This window comes from Ctenopharyngodon idella, chromosome 6 (assembly GCF_019924925.1).
Source record: "Ctenopharyngodon idella isolate HZGC_01 chromosome 6, HZGC01, whole genome shotgun sequence".
NCBI classification, from domain to species: Eukaryota; Metazoa; Chordata; class Actinopteri; order Cypriniformes; family Xenocyprididae; genus Ctenopharyngodon; species Ctenopharyngodon idella.
The window spans coordinates 15,653,218-15,667,070 of NC_067225.1; the positions used below are offsets into that span (position 1 = coordinate 15,653,218).

The window sequence follows — 13,853 nt, forward strand, 5'->3', positions numbered from 1 at the left end:
TCAACTTTTATTTTTACAGCTCTAGAATCTCATGCCTCGTTCAGACTGTCAGTCCAAATCCGATTTTTGTGCATATCCGATTGAAATCCAATCAGATTTAGCAAGTCTGAACGGCCAAAGACCACATGAAATGCGATTTTTACAAATCCGTTTCGAGCTACATTCATATGTGGTTTGGAATCCTATTCAAATCGCATTTCTGGAAATCCGTTTCAGAATGACCGCTCTGATCGGATTTCACGTGGTTTATGTGACTTTCTCACACAACGTAAATGTAAACGTCAGACGTTGTTATAGGAAACATGCTGAAAGTTGCTGCAGAAACAAGGCTGTGTTGTTGCAAAGTGCCGGACGAGCAGAAATTAGCAATAGGCTATAACTGAGACATGTTTTGAGACCTGGGGAGACGACAGCACGGAATAAAGCCGTTCATACCTGCCTCCTATGTTTCTGCTGTTGCCTCATCATAGCGCAGTAGTCCAGCGCTGGCAGCTACACATTGTCATGATGTAAATAAGACAACATCTGTATTGCAAACCCCGCCATGTTGCGGTTGTTGTTGCTGTTTTTGGCATATACCTATGAACGCAACGTCATTGCCATAGAAACCAATGCAGATATTCTGGAAAACGAAAAAGCTCCATGGACACACAAATCGGATCTGAACACTTGCGATACACAGTGTGGACATAAAAATTTTTAGATCAGATTCCAATTGGATACACAAATAATTGGATTTGGACTGACAGTCTGAACGAGGCTTAAAGGTTTTTGCCAATAACAAAAGCTACAAGACACAAATGTGCATTTGGCATCATGTCAGAACACTAAACCTGGTTAGAGGAATATCAAGGAATATTAAAGGCTTAGTTCACAAAAAAATGAAATTTCACCCTCATGTCGTCTCAAACCTGTAAGACCTTCGTTCATCTTCGGAACATAAATTAACGTCATTGCACCTTTTGAGGTCCAGAAAGGTATTAAAGTCTTTGTTAAAATAGTCCATGTGACTACAGTGGTTCAACCTTAATGTTATGAAGCGACAAAAATACTTTGAGTCGCCGTTCTGACGTAAACACGGAAGCCTGCCCTGCGTTCACTACGTCAACTGCGTATGACAACAGTTCAAATTGTTAAATAAAGTTATTTTTGTTTTGTTTTTGCGCACAAAAAGTATTCTCGTCGCTTCATAATATTAAGGTTGAACCACTGTAGTCATGTTGACTATTTTAACAAAGTCTTTACTACCTTTCTGGACCTCAATAGGTGCAATGACGTTTCTGGATTTCATCAAAAATATCTTCATTTGTGTTCCAAAGATGAACGAAGGTTTTACGGGTTTGAGACGACATGAGGGTGAGTAATTAATGACAGAAATTTCATTTTTGGGTGAACTAACCCTTTAAGCTCAAACATGCATTTGTAGGATAATGTACCACAAAAACTGCACAAAAACTACCACAAAGGCATTTTCTGTTTCATTACCATGATTAAACTAATTAAAATGAGGAAACAAATTTGTACATTGTTACTATGATTTAACTAAAATGAGAGAACAAATTACTAAAACATGACCATAAATTAACAAATCATGAGAGAGAATCCTTAATATGTGGCCATGATATCTATTTTTTCCCTTCCACATTACAGGCTCCATAGTGACCCAGATTTTTGCTGAAGTGGAAATTCAGTTTGCCAGAAATGCTTACACTTGAGCTTAACTTGAATCCAGAATATTCCTTTAACTGCATTTTGAATGAGGTAAAATGATATGTCACTCACCTGCTCTGACAGACCCTGAGAATGAGTACATCATGTGCACTCATAAATATTAATGGGTCTGATAAGATAACGATTCCTATCAATGGCAGATATGATTCACATAAACACTGAGGGAATTCTAAGAAAAGTTTTGTCAAGAGAATGTACTCATCCAACACAGAGAAACACACACGGGCAGACAATGCGTTGGAAGCAAACAAATAGCACGAACATTTGAACCAAGTCGACTGTAAGTTGTTCATAAGCTTTGTTGCTTTTTTAATGAAGAGAAACACCCAGAGGTCTGTGTCTTAATGATCTTGATGTGCATGTTGGGAGACGAGGTTTATCTGACAGGAAAAGCAGTTTCTAAACTGCCTGTGATTCACACAGACTAAATATACACAACTGCACATGCAACAGCACATTACTCCCACATCTACAGACACATGACCATTCTCAGCACTGATGGGAAGCTCCTTTGAAATTGCAGATTGTTAAGCTTCAAAGTACTCATAATTTAAAGTGGCTCAAGTATACAGTTAAGCCAACCATTTGCATTACATTTATTCATTTATTTATGCATTTAACAAAAGTAACTTAATATAAGAATAATACAAACTAAAGCAAGAGACAACATACAAATAGTGCTATAATACCAAAATTGCTGAGAACTTGCAAAAATTAAGAATTTTCTTTTTTTAAATTAAAGTGCAATATTTATACAATTTGTTGTGTTAATGAACACAATGCCACTCTTCACTCTGAAACATGCAGCACAACAGACTACTTCTTCAATTAAAAAGCCTTTGATTTGATACTCGCAATTTGATTTACATTTATTGTACAGCCTTTTCTTTTATTTTAATGTTACATTTGCTTTAATTAAATATTAGCTTTTCATCAACTCACAAACACCCTGCAGTTCCCTCACAAACCCCTGTTTGGTAAACCCTTATGTAGATGGACCTGATTGACTTAGGCAGCGTGTGCAATACAAGCTTACAAATAATAATGATGTAATATTCTTTAAGAGTGCAGATGTAAGAAATGATGAAAGCAGAAAGGAGAGAGAGCTTAACTTGTATGAAACCAGAATATTTAACAGTCATTAGACTGTGGGGGTGAGAGGGCCGGTAAAACTGCCTCCCTCTACTTTCCAACACATCAATAATCTTTGCCCACCGACAGCCACTACCGCTGCAATTAAACTCTACTTATTTATGGCCAGGCAAATATTTCCTTTTCCTCTGTCTGCCAAGAGACATGGCTTCAAATGAACCTCAAGAACAAAACAAAAAAGAGGGGACAAAAACGGCATGAAAGGCAGACTGCGAACAGTATTTCAGGCATGTAGAGATTTTTCCTGTGAGGCCACAGAGGGATTGGTCACATGCCACTGTCCTGTGATCATCACTGAACATATCACCTCACATCCTGCAGACTGAAGCTGAGGTTGCTGGAAATCATTCCTTTTGTGTGTGTGTGTGTGTGTGTGTGTGTGTGTGTGTGTGAAGGAACTAGTCAGTTTTTAATATGATTCTATTTGATTGCATTGGTCTTAAGGGTGGTCACAAGAGTGTTGCAAAGTCGTTGCTAACTAGTCTGGATCAAATCTCTATGATATTCTTTTTCACATTTTGATATGTATTGGTCAATCAATATATCGGCAAAGACAATATAACAGGTTTTTTTTTTTTTTTTTTTTTTACAGTTTTTAATTGCCACTATCAACTAGCTTTTTCTATTCGGCCAATAAGTGTCGAAGTAGGACTTTTAATTTGACATCACTTAGAAAACCAGCACCTGAGTGCAAACGCACAGAAAGTCCAATTCTCCATGTGTATTAGTTTACTGTCTTGTTTAACAGCTCTTTCTAATTATTAATAACAAAAAGGCACTATTATTCGCTATTATACCGTCAGTAAATTCCACAAACCTTGTAAACTTTAACAAACCCAGCTGTTAGATCCTCTGGAGTGCAATTGAAGCCTGCATAAAAACGCATGTACTCCTCTGTGTGAATCGAATATGGACAGGAGAGTTCACCTCTCAGTGGACACACACAAGTGATAATTTTATTTTTTATTTTTTCTATTTATTTTGCAGGGGGGTTTTTTGTAAATTTTTTATCAAGTTTTATTTTTTTTTCAAACTATTCTTAATTTAGTAAATATTATGTAAAATAAATATAAATTTCATTGCATTATGTGTTATTCAGTACCTTCAGATTAAATACTGTGATATCATATCAACTTTATATCGACTATCGGCCACCTTTACTTTCTGATATCGGCATCAGCCATCAAAAAAATCTATATAAAAAAAACTCTTAAAAAGATAAGTAAACTCCTAAATATACCACTAAACTGCCAAAAACAATGTTTTGTTTTACTCCTGAGTTTTGTTTTACCTAAAAATAGATTACTTATAACTGTCTCTGCACATAAATCTGGAATATAAGAAAGTATTTTAGTGGAAAATGTACATACTTAAGCTTTATGAAAAGACAAACAGTTCCCATTAGCACAGTATATAAAATATAATAAAAATGTCTCTACAGCCCCGTACCAGTTTTCTGACACGTAGATACAGCTAGTGTAACATTCTGCATCAGGGCTGTCACAATATTACATTTTTCACTACACGATTATCGTGGCTAAAATAATTCACGATAACGACATTTCGCGATATCTATGGAAATCTTGAAAAAAATAATAATAATGCAATCAAATTCATTTTTACTTTGTTTATTTTTATTTATTTATAGAATATGGTAGAATTTTCCTTCCTTTTATTTATTTATTTAAGAATCACACCATTGCATCCAAAAGGAGCAATTACACTTAATGGCAACCAGTTTGAAATAACTTCTTTCTGTGAACTGATGTGGCTTCTTATCACAGAATGAGGCAGAAATTATAGTATTTTATAGAATTCTATTCAGTGATAAAGGCTATGTCCATTGTTATTGCCTTATAAATAAAAATTATTCTTATGAAAATACCTGAGAAAGCTTGAAGAACACATATTAACCCTATACTGTCGCAATGGTGTGTTCATTGCGACAGTATAGGGTATAGGGCGACAGTATGGTGTGTTCATTTCTGTCAAAATGTCTTTTATAAAATGCATTTCACTCAGCTACAGCGACGTCTTTGTCCAAATTATGGATTTCTTGGAATGTTATAAGTTTTATCACTCTTGTGAGTCTCACTTGTGGGTGAACAGGTTGGTGGTATCCTGCAGACTGTTTCACGGAATCCAAAAAACTTCCACACGGGCAAGCTAACTTTCTTGGAATGTGGGTAGAATGTCTCATCTGTCATATCCGACGACGTGCTTTTACAAACTCGATATACCGCCCACCCCTATGTACTGTTCATTTTAAATATCACGATTATCATCAATACCGGTAGGCCTATATCGTGACACCGCTGTTTGGCATTTTACAAATAGACAACATAAATAAATAAAGTTAAAGTATAAAAGAATATTTATGACAATCCTTCTTCAAATAAACACATGCATACTCTTAAAAAACACACATAAACAGAACAAAAATGATGCACTGGATCCCACAATTGACATACATTGTCAGTGTGAGAAAGAAAGCCAGGAATGTGATCTGAGATGACCCACTTAAAAGAGGTGAAATAGGCCAGTGTGACAGGGGCCAGGTAACCCACACACAGTGCTCTGATACTCCCCAGATAATCTTACCACATGCTTCTACAAAGGAAAAAAAAAAAAAAAAAAGCCCATCCATAGTCAGATGTCCAAGCCCTGATTTTGATTCCAAGGGTGGACATTACACTCATGAAGAGCACTTCCTGTCTCCTGCTAGTCAATTAGTGACTGTAAGATTTGAATTGGCCCTTTTCCCAGAGGAGAGAGCTGCAGAGGGTACACAACAACACAGGATTCAGACACTCTTATCAACCCTATTACTGTTAAACAAATCTGACTGCTGTCAGGAGACCATAACTGCACAAGACATCCGACAGATTCAGCCACGAGGGAGATCTGTGAACGCCTTATGTTCCAAGTGTCTCAGTGTTACTGTGTGTGTTCATAATATTTGTCTGTATTATCACAGCAAAGCTTTGTTCCAGTAGAATAAAAAAGTATATATATATATATATATATATATATATGAAAAGTATATATATAATGTTCTGTTCACGTTCTTCAGGCTCTCGCAACAGAGCTTCAGAGCAGCTCACAATCAACGATTAGCGCACATTTGTCAACCAATTCCTTATGAACTAATGCTGATCAATTATGACAAAGTTTACTTTATATCATATTATATTATATTATAATGTATTGTAAACAGTTGTAACAACGTAATTTTTTTATCTTCCTCATCTGAGCTTGAATGAGCAGCAAAAGTAAAGCACAGACATTTCAAAATAAGAGTCCCATTGTATTTTCAGCCTGTTCATTAATCAAAGTCAAGTAGTATGTATATCAATTTCCCCTGTTTGTTATTTGTTACACAAACCAAATTTAATATATTTATATATTTATTTCCATATATTTATATTTATTTTCATTTGATTCAAAGTAAACTGTTGTAGCTTCAGGAAGGAAAGACTAAGAACATTATTTGACACATATTATTCAATATAAAGATTTTACTAGCATCAGGGTTATTATAGTTAACTAAAACCATTAAAAAACATTTGCTTGAAATAAATGTTAATACTGTAATAATTTTTTACAAACTAAACAGACATGTTTAAAAACAACAAAAAATAAAAATAAAAACAAAGAAAAAATATTAAAACAACGAAAAATGAAAGCAGAAAATATAAAAATCAAAATATCAAAAAATAATGGATTCAAAATATTAACAAAAACTATAATAGTATTAAGTGAAAATAGTGACATTCATTTCCCAGAAAAATCACAAGATGAAAATGCTAAAACTGTAAAAGGGGAGATATAAACACAACAGGATGATTAAAAGTAAGTGATTTAAAATTTTAAGTTCATTGTTGTGTGGCTCTTAAAAAAATTATTTGCCGCCTGTTTTTTCCCCCTATAGGAGCCAGTGGCTGCTTAATTCATTTTTTTGTCTGGAGCCCTGAAATTAGAGGTCGACCGATAGTGGATTTCGTGTTCTCTCGTGCAGCGCGCAACATCGCGTGTCATTATAAACAACACGAGGCGCCAGTGATAATTTTTATTTCACCTCTAGAGGCCGCTCTCATTCTGTATAATGCCAGCAGACCCTTCCTCAGCACTCTCATACTGTGTAATAATGACAGCGCACCCTTCTCAACCGCTCCAGCAACGGACGCAACCCGGAAAAACTATCGGTATGGATTTTTGCAGATAACCGATTGTTCCACCAATCAACCATCGGTGCCGATTAATCAGCAAAACTGATGAATCGGTCGACCTCTAGAACAAATAACAAAACACAATCACATACAATCTTCAAAACATTATCAACAAAAACTATTTACTATGACCTTAGCATGTTGCTAAGCTAATCACTTCTAAAGAAGACTTATAAAACTTATAAAAAAGAGATGACATCCTCATAGAACTCAAAACAACTTCCGACTTGACCTCTGTACCACCTGACCACTACAGATTAATTTTTGATCTGAGGATGTGAACAGCTCAGAGAAGAACATCACGGGTTGTCATCTCGTAATTATGGTAATTACAACAAAAAACTCTAACAAGCTTTCAAGCTCATTTCATTTTTTGGTGTTGCATGAAATACATAGCTCTGTCATGAAACTCTAGATGGCGCAGACTGATGGGTCTTAATGCTAGCTGATGATAATTACAGCGTTAACTACTGGCACAAGCTGATTGGTCCATGTCACATCTGCAGCCAATGAGCTTGCTGCTCACACATTTAAATGGCTGGTTACATTCACTATAGCAGTTTGCAGCACGCTTCAGAGTTCCTCTAAAACCCTCCACCTTCCCCAGTTCCACCTGTATAGATCTGCTATGGGTTATTGATATATGCTATTTGTGCAGCAGCACTATGTCTTACTTGCAGCACTGTATCAGCATATGTATTGGCAGTAGCAAGTTCCTGTACTTGCTCTGCAGCAGCAGCAAAAATCAGCAGCAGCAATAATCTACAACAACAATAATCTACAGCAGCAGCAATTCAGCAGCAGCGTAGCAGATCTATTCCGCCAAGATCAAATACATTAACATTGTCATATCCATGACCATGCTAACAATCTTCAGAGAGTTGCCATGATAGGCCATGTTCACACTGTCAGTTTTTGGGATTTACAACTGGATTTACTTACAGGTGTGAGTCTCGAAATGTCTCGTTCACACAGCAACTTACAGTAGCGTCTCGAACACTGTCTGTATGAACGTGCAACAAGAGTCAAGCCTGTATTCTCTTACTAGTAACCATAACGACAGTGACCAAAGTAAGATTAAAGATGGCGACATTCATAAAACTGAAAAGTCTGTTGCACACGCGTGTCATGTCCTTTGCGACGTCTCGCGCATGACACGGCATTTGAATTTGGAAAAGAAACACAAAACTGATGGGAGCCTCTCCGGTGGAAAACTGATTGGACCTAACACCTTAAGATGACGCACAGCTCATATCTCTGTCGCTTTAAGTTACCGAAAGCGAAACCACACACAAAACACCTTAGCAGAGCGTCTCTCTCACACTGTATGACGTGACAGACAACTAGTTGTCCAGTCCTGTTCCGTTCACACAGCGCGAATATTCCGAGAATGCGGTTTTGAGTCCCGAAAATTTACGGGTGTGAGTTCGGTTATAAAATGCGGTTGTCACACCCGTAAATAACCGTACTGTGTGTGAACATAACCGTATTAAGGACTCAAATACAGGACTGACAACCGTATTCTGCTGCTGTGTGAACGTGGCCATAGAAATATATTTATAAACAGCTCTTCTCACAACATCTTGAAATTTTCCACTGAGCTTGTAAGCACAATGCATTCAGGAAATGCTCTGCTGACTTACAATGTATCTTTAAAGTCGGCACAATTATTTTTCTTTTGAAACAACAATTACATCAGGAGCATGTCTAAAATGCTTTAAAATGCTGCCTAGGTAGCTCACCAGGTTTCGGAATATAGCTACGGTGTGCACAACATATGACTAATTCATCCGGCAGACACACAGGTATCTCCGCTGTAACACTCAGTTCCTTTGCTTTTCACTGACTCTTCTAGGAAGGTTTCTCCCTATTTCCCCGCAAATGAAGTCATAAGCAGGAACCTGCTCTACAAGTCACCAGTTGGCATGTTACGGAAGCATAAACCAACACATATGATTCACTATCATGAAGAAGACTGTCTATTGCTTTTGTTTTTTAATGAGCTTGTGATATTTTCTATCCCCTAAACCTAATCCTGAACTGTTCTGCATTTTTAGATTTTCAGTTAAGTAAAAACAAAACTTAATGCACCTTTTTGGTCTTATAGTGAATTACTCATCAGTGAAAAATTGTTTGTCTTGCACTTTTTCTAACTAAACAATGTTCTTTTTTGCTGATGTCACTTAAGCCAGAGGTTTTCAGAGAACCACATGGGGCAGCAAAGGGATCAATGCAAATTTGAGAGAGAGAAAAAAAATAAGTATAATGTAATTATGAAATGTTAAAGTCAATGTTTTGACTGAAGATATTAATTAAATGTGTAAAAAAAAAAATACTGAAAATTATCTTGTATTAAACTAATTGTAAAAATACAATATATATAAAAAAAAAATAGAAAAAACATTAACAGGTTTTACTACTTCTGTGGTACATTTTGTCTCCCTAATGTAGGCAAAACATGACCCCCCCCCCCCCCCCCCCCCCCCCACACACACACACACACACAGAAACAAGGAACTTCATACATATTCTGTTAACAAGCAACTACAAAGTTATCTGTGGTCAGCACCCGCACTAACAGACAGAGAGAACAACAAATCCTAAATGAAGCACTTCCTCATTTTCCTGTGGGGCGCACTACAACACACATGATCAAAAACACCAGTCCTACAAAGCCAAGTAACATCACTTCCTGCCAGGCTACGCCTGTCTGTACTTTGGGCCGGTTTGTGCGGATGTTGAGTGAGTGTGTCTGTGTGGAGGATGTGGGAGAGTGCGAGTCTATGTGCTTGTGAGGGAGGAGCTTAAAGAATGGCAGACGGAACTCAACCACATCCATTTAATGCCATGCCCATATATGTGCAGGTGTTTGCGAAACAGGAAGGCAGAGATGCCTTGAATGGGAATGGCCTATAATGAAGCAATCACGAGGTGATGTGTCATTTTACACTTTGACATCCAGCGTCATTTCATAGTATTAGTTTTTATTTTTATATTTTCAGTTTTCATTTTAATTTTAATTTTAGTTTATGCTTCTGTAATTTAGCTTTGTAGTTTTTTTTTCAACTTAATTTTAATCACATTTTTATTATTATTTATCATATTTTTATCACATTACTTAATAGTTTTAGACAACAGTAACAGCACTGTTCACATCTTGCTAGAAGGCAACTTGTATGATCCTAGAAGACAAAAAAACACATATGAACTTGTGCAAATGCATGATGTGCATATGTGTCTTCTGCAGGCGCACAAATGCACTCTCATTCTGCTTAAAAACAGCCGCAGGACACCCAGCGTTCATGCCAGTTCTCTTACACTTACATTATTTCCCACCGACGGATACTGACATCCACCATGCCTGTTAGATATAGCGTATCATTAATGCAAGCCCACCAGCCAAGAGCGCATGGTTATGAGTTCTGAGAGAGTGAGCCATTGATCCGCACAAAAGAAAGACTGAAACTAAAACCTGCTGCTCTTGTTTTCCTGCAAGAGGAAGGAATTTTTCCCACACTTCTTCCAGCAGGGGTGAAAACAACCTTTCTCGGCCAAGAGCCACCCTCTTCCAAAGTAGCTCAATATGACACTCCATCACAGATTGTATTACACTTTATGCATTCCAGGCTGCTCTCTGTATAAGCATTTAACAAATACACTTTTATACACATCAACTATGGCTGTGTTCTGAGTAACTATAAGCACCTGACCTGCCTTTATGCTGAGTATGTTATTACAACACTAGGCTAGTTTTAACAGTGAAACTTCAGATTTTCACAAAAACCTTTATTAAGGTGCCCACAAACAGGGCCTTTAGTCTGAAAAACACTATTCCACTGTGAGAAGTGGAGGACAGCTGGAGGAGAGAATATGTGTTCGCACCTGTGCCGTAATCAACATGCACATAGTCCAGTATAATGCTGCCTATAATGGTAGCCTATTAATTGTAGAATCAATACAATTGTGATAATCAGTACTATTTATACCTATTGTAAATATATGGACCTGGTGCACAGTATTAATAAAGTCCAGTCTAATTTGTTGATGGAAACAGTGTTGTTGAAGGAGCATAAAACTCTTCTATAGTTCAGTGGCTCCCCCTAGTGGAGAAAGGGGCGAGACAAGTCCATAGCTTAACGAAATCTTAATTTATTTAATCAGTGAAATAAAATTCCTTTAACCAACAACTATAGCTAAAGCAATCTGTCACAGGAACTGGAAACACACTAGAAACTGTGTCCCTGACGAATTGACTAAATTTTTTTTGATGCCACAGCACGGATCCTCACGATCCCTTTGCAAGAGGACATTAAATTTCCTTTCCTTAAATATAAAGGTAGCTTAATTAAATATGCTAATTGTTTTATATTAACATTGTACTAAAGGCCAAAAAAGTGATTAAAACATTACTTGGAAAATATTTTTCTAGTAAGTTTATAAATATATATTTGATGTTTGATAAATGTTTGATGCATCAACTTGAAAAGAAACACTTTATTTCAATTCTAAATTCATTATATAGTGATTTTCATAGTGAAAGTGAAGAGTGTTTTTACAGTGTAGGGAAGAGCGGGGCACAACCTAACGCTTTTTGACTTTCTCAGTTTGTGTAAATGTACTTAGGGTTCAGAGAATTTCTTTTGTTCCACATTAATTTCACACATGTCTGGTACAAATATGTGGCTTTGTTTCATTAATACAGTGTATACTTTTTTTCTTTATTTACCCCGAAAGAAGGGAAGGGAAGTGTGACAACATGCCCCATAGGTGGGGCACATTGTAACATGTGATGGGGCACGTTGTAACATGACCATATGGCAGCTAAAAATGTTATCTGATTTAATTAAAAAAATATACATGACAAACTAAAATATTTTGTCAATAAAAGACAATTTTTTTTTTTTTTCATATAAAATAATGGCATTTTTTTTAGAAATTCAAATTTGTAGTTTGATAGTGAACACTCTCACAGAACACAAGATAAATAGACGAGCAAGTACAAATGCTGTAAATTTCTTGAAATAATATTTTCTGAATGTTCAGGTTCTTCCTCTCAGTCTTTATTCACCTTTTTTCCCATGGTTTCTTAACAGAAATTCATAAAAGTTGATTATGCTAGTTGTATCGTAACTGTATAGAATATTATAGTTCTAATAGCGGAGCACATTGTAACGCAGTGTTACAACGAACCCTATCTGCGCAACTGGAATTTAAACCTGGTTAGTGTCTACTGATAGTTAGTGAATCATTAAAGAACTACCCAAACTGCTAAACAAGAGATTGGAGATTAAAATAATATCAGATTTGTCTAATTTTAAATAAACACAAAAAATATAGATGAAAAATTATCTTAAGTAAGAAATTTACTTTTGCTATTGTTAAATAAATGTTCAGTGATATCTTCCAAATATTTCTGAATTTTGGCACAATTTTTTCTCTATATATTGTCGATATGGAAACTAGTAAATATGATAAGTTTCTTCATGCTAGCGTGTGTGGTTAAACCATATTTAAACCATGCGTGTTACAACTAACCCCGCGTTAGTTTGTGCCCTGCGCTCCCCTACTCTGAATTCCTCAGAAATTGCATTTAACCTATCCAGTTATTGCACACACATTAAGAGTAGTGAGTAGTGAACACACACGCTGCAAATTGTGGACACACACACACACCTGGAGCAGTGGGCAGCCATTTTTGCTGTGGCACCAGGGGAGCAATTGGGGGTTGGGTGCCTTGCTCAAGGGCACCTCAGTCATTTCCTGTCCATATTGAGAATCAAACCCACAACTTTCAGGTTACCTGTCTGACTCTCTAACCATTAGGCCACAACTGCCCCTATTTAAAGCAGCTTTACAGAGAATATTACTCTACAACTTGCAGTGAGTATAAGCTAAAGTAAACAGGGCTGGATACAAGAGATAAACACCTGGAAATAAATGTTGTTGTTGTTCAGTAATTTTTTGTTGTTGTTGTTCAGTAAAAAATAAACTAGTTAAAAATATTAATTTCATGATTTTTTTTTACCAATCTTCAGAAAGGACATTTTTAAAATATTAACTTTATTTAGACTGTTTTCTGTATAATTTCCACAGAAAAAGCAGCCTTGGGGCCTGCATAAAAGGGGCCCACTCAATAAAATTTTGTCCCAGGCTCTTTTTTTAGTGACAGCCTGGCAAAAAAAAAAACAACAAAAAAACTGTTGCTTAGAAAGAGCTTGACGAAATTAATATCCTCTATCACTGTGTAATTGCAGTGCTGTCTTTATCCCATTAGGGGTCAGTGTTCCCCAGTGGGAGATTTCTATACACACTGCAGGGGGAAAAGTGTTCTAACAGAATGTGAGTAATACATTTTAATAGTAAATGTTAAATACAATATAAAGATGACCCCTTGTCTGTATATACACTACCGTTTAAAAAAAGAAAACAATTTTTTTTATAAGAAATTAATACTTTTATTTAGCATCAAGGATGCATATTGGACAAAAGTGACAGGAAAGACATTTCTGAAGGATCATGCGACACTGAAGATTGGAGTAATTCAGTTTTCCCATTAAAAGAATAAAGGACATTTTACATTTACCTTACTTTTTTTTAAATATATTAAAATATCAAATAGTTATTTTAAATTAGTGTTACTCTATTTTCAGTCAAATAAATGCAGCCTTGGTGAGCATAAGAAACTTCTTTCAAAAACATTAAAAATCTTACCGACCCCAAACTGTTGAACAGTAGTGTAAA

General features: G+C 36.2%; 1 protein-coding gene across 2 annotated transcripts in view; it reads right to left on the reverse strand.

Moving 5' to 3' along the window:
- gng12b (guanine nucleotide binding protein (G protein), gamma 12b) overlaps positions 1-13,853 on the reverse strand; it is a 60,850-nt gene that overhangs the window by 26,690 nt on the left and 20,307 nt on the right. Inside the window, exon 1 of one of the 2 annotated variants that reach the window (XM_051898331.1) lies at positions 10,437-10,548. The exons of the other annotated variant lie outside the window; for it this stretch is intronic. The gene's annotated coding sequence lies outside the window, so the exon portion shown is untranslated. Of the gene's footprint in view, positions 1-10,436; positions 10,549-13,853 lie in introns of those variants that run through there. 2 annotated transcript variants of the gene reach the window in all.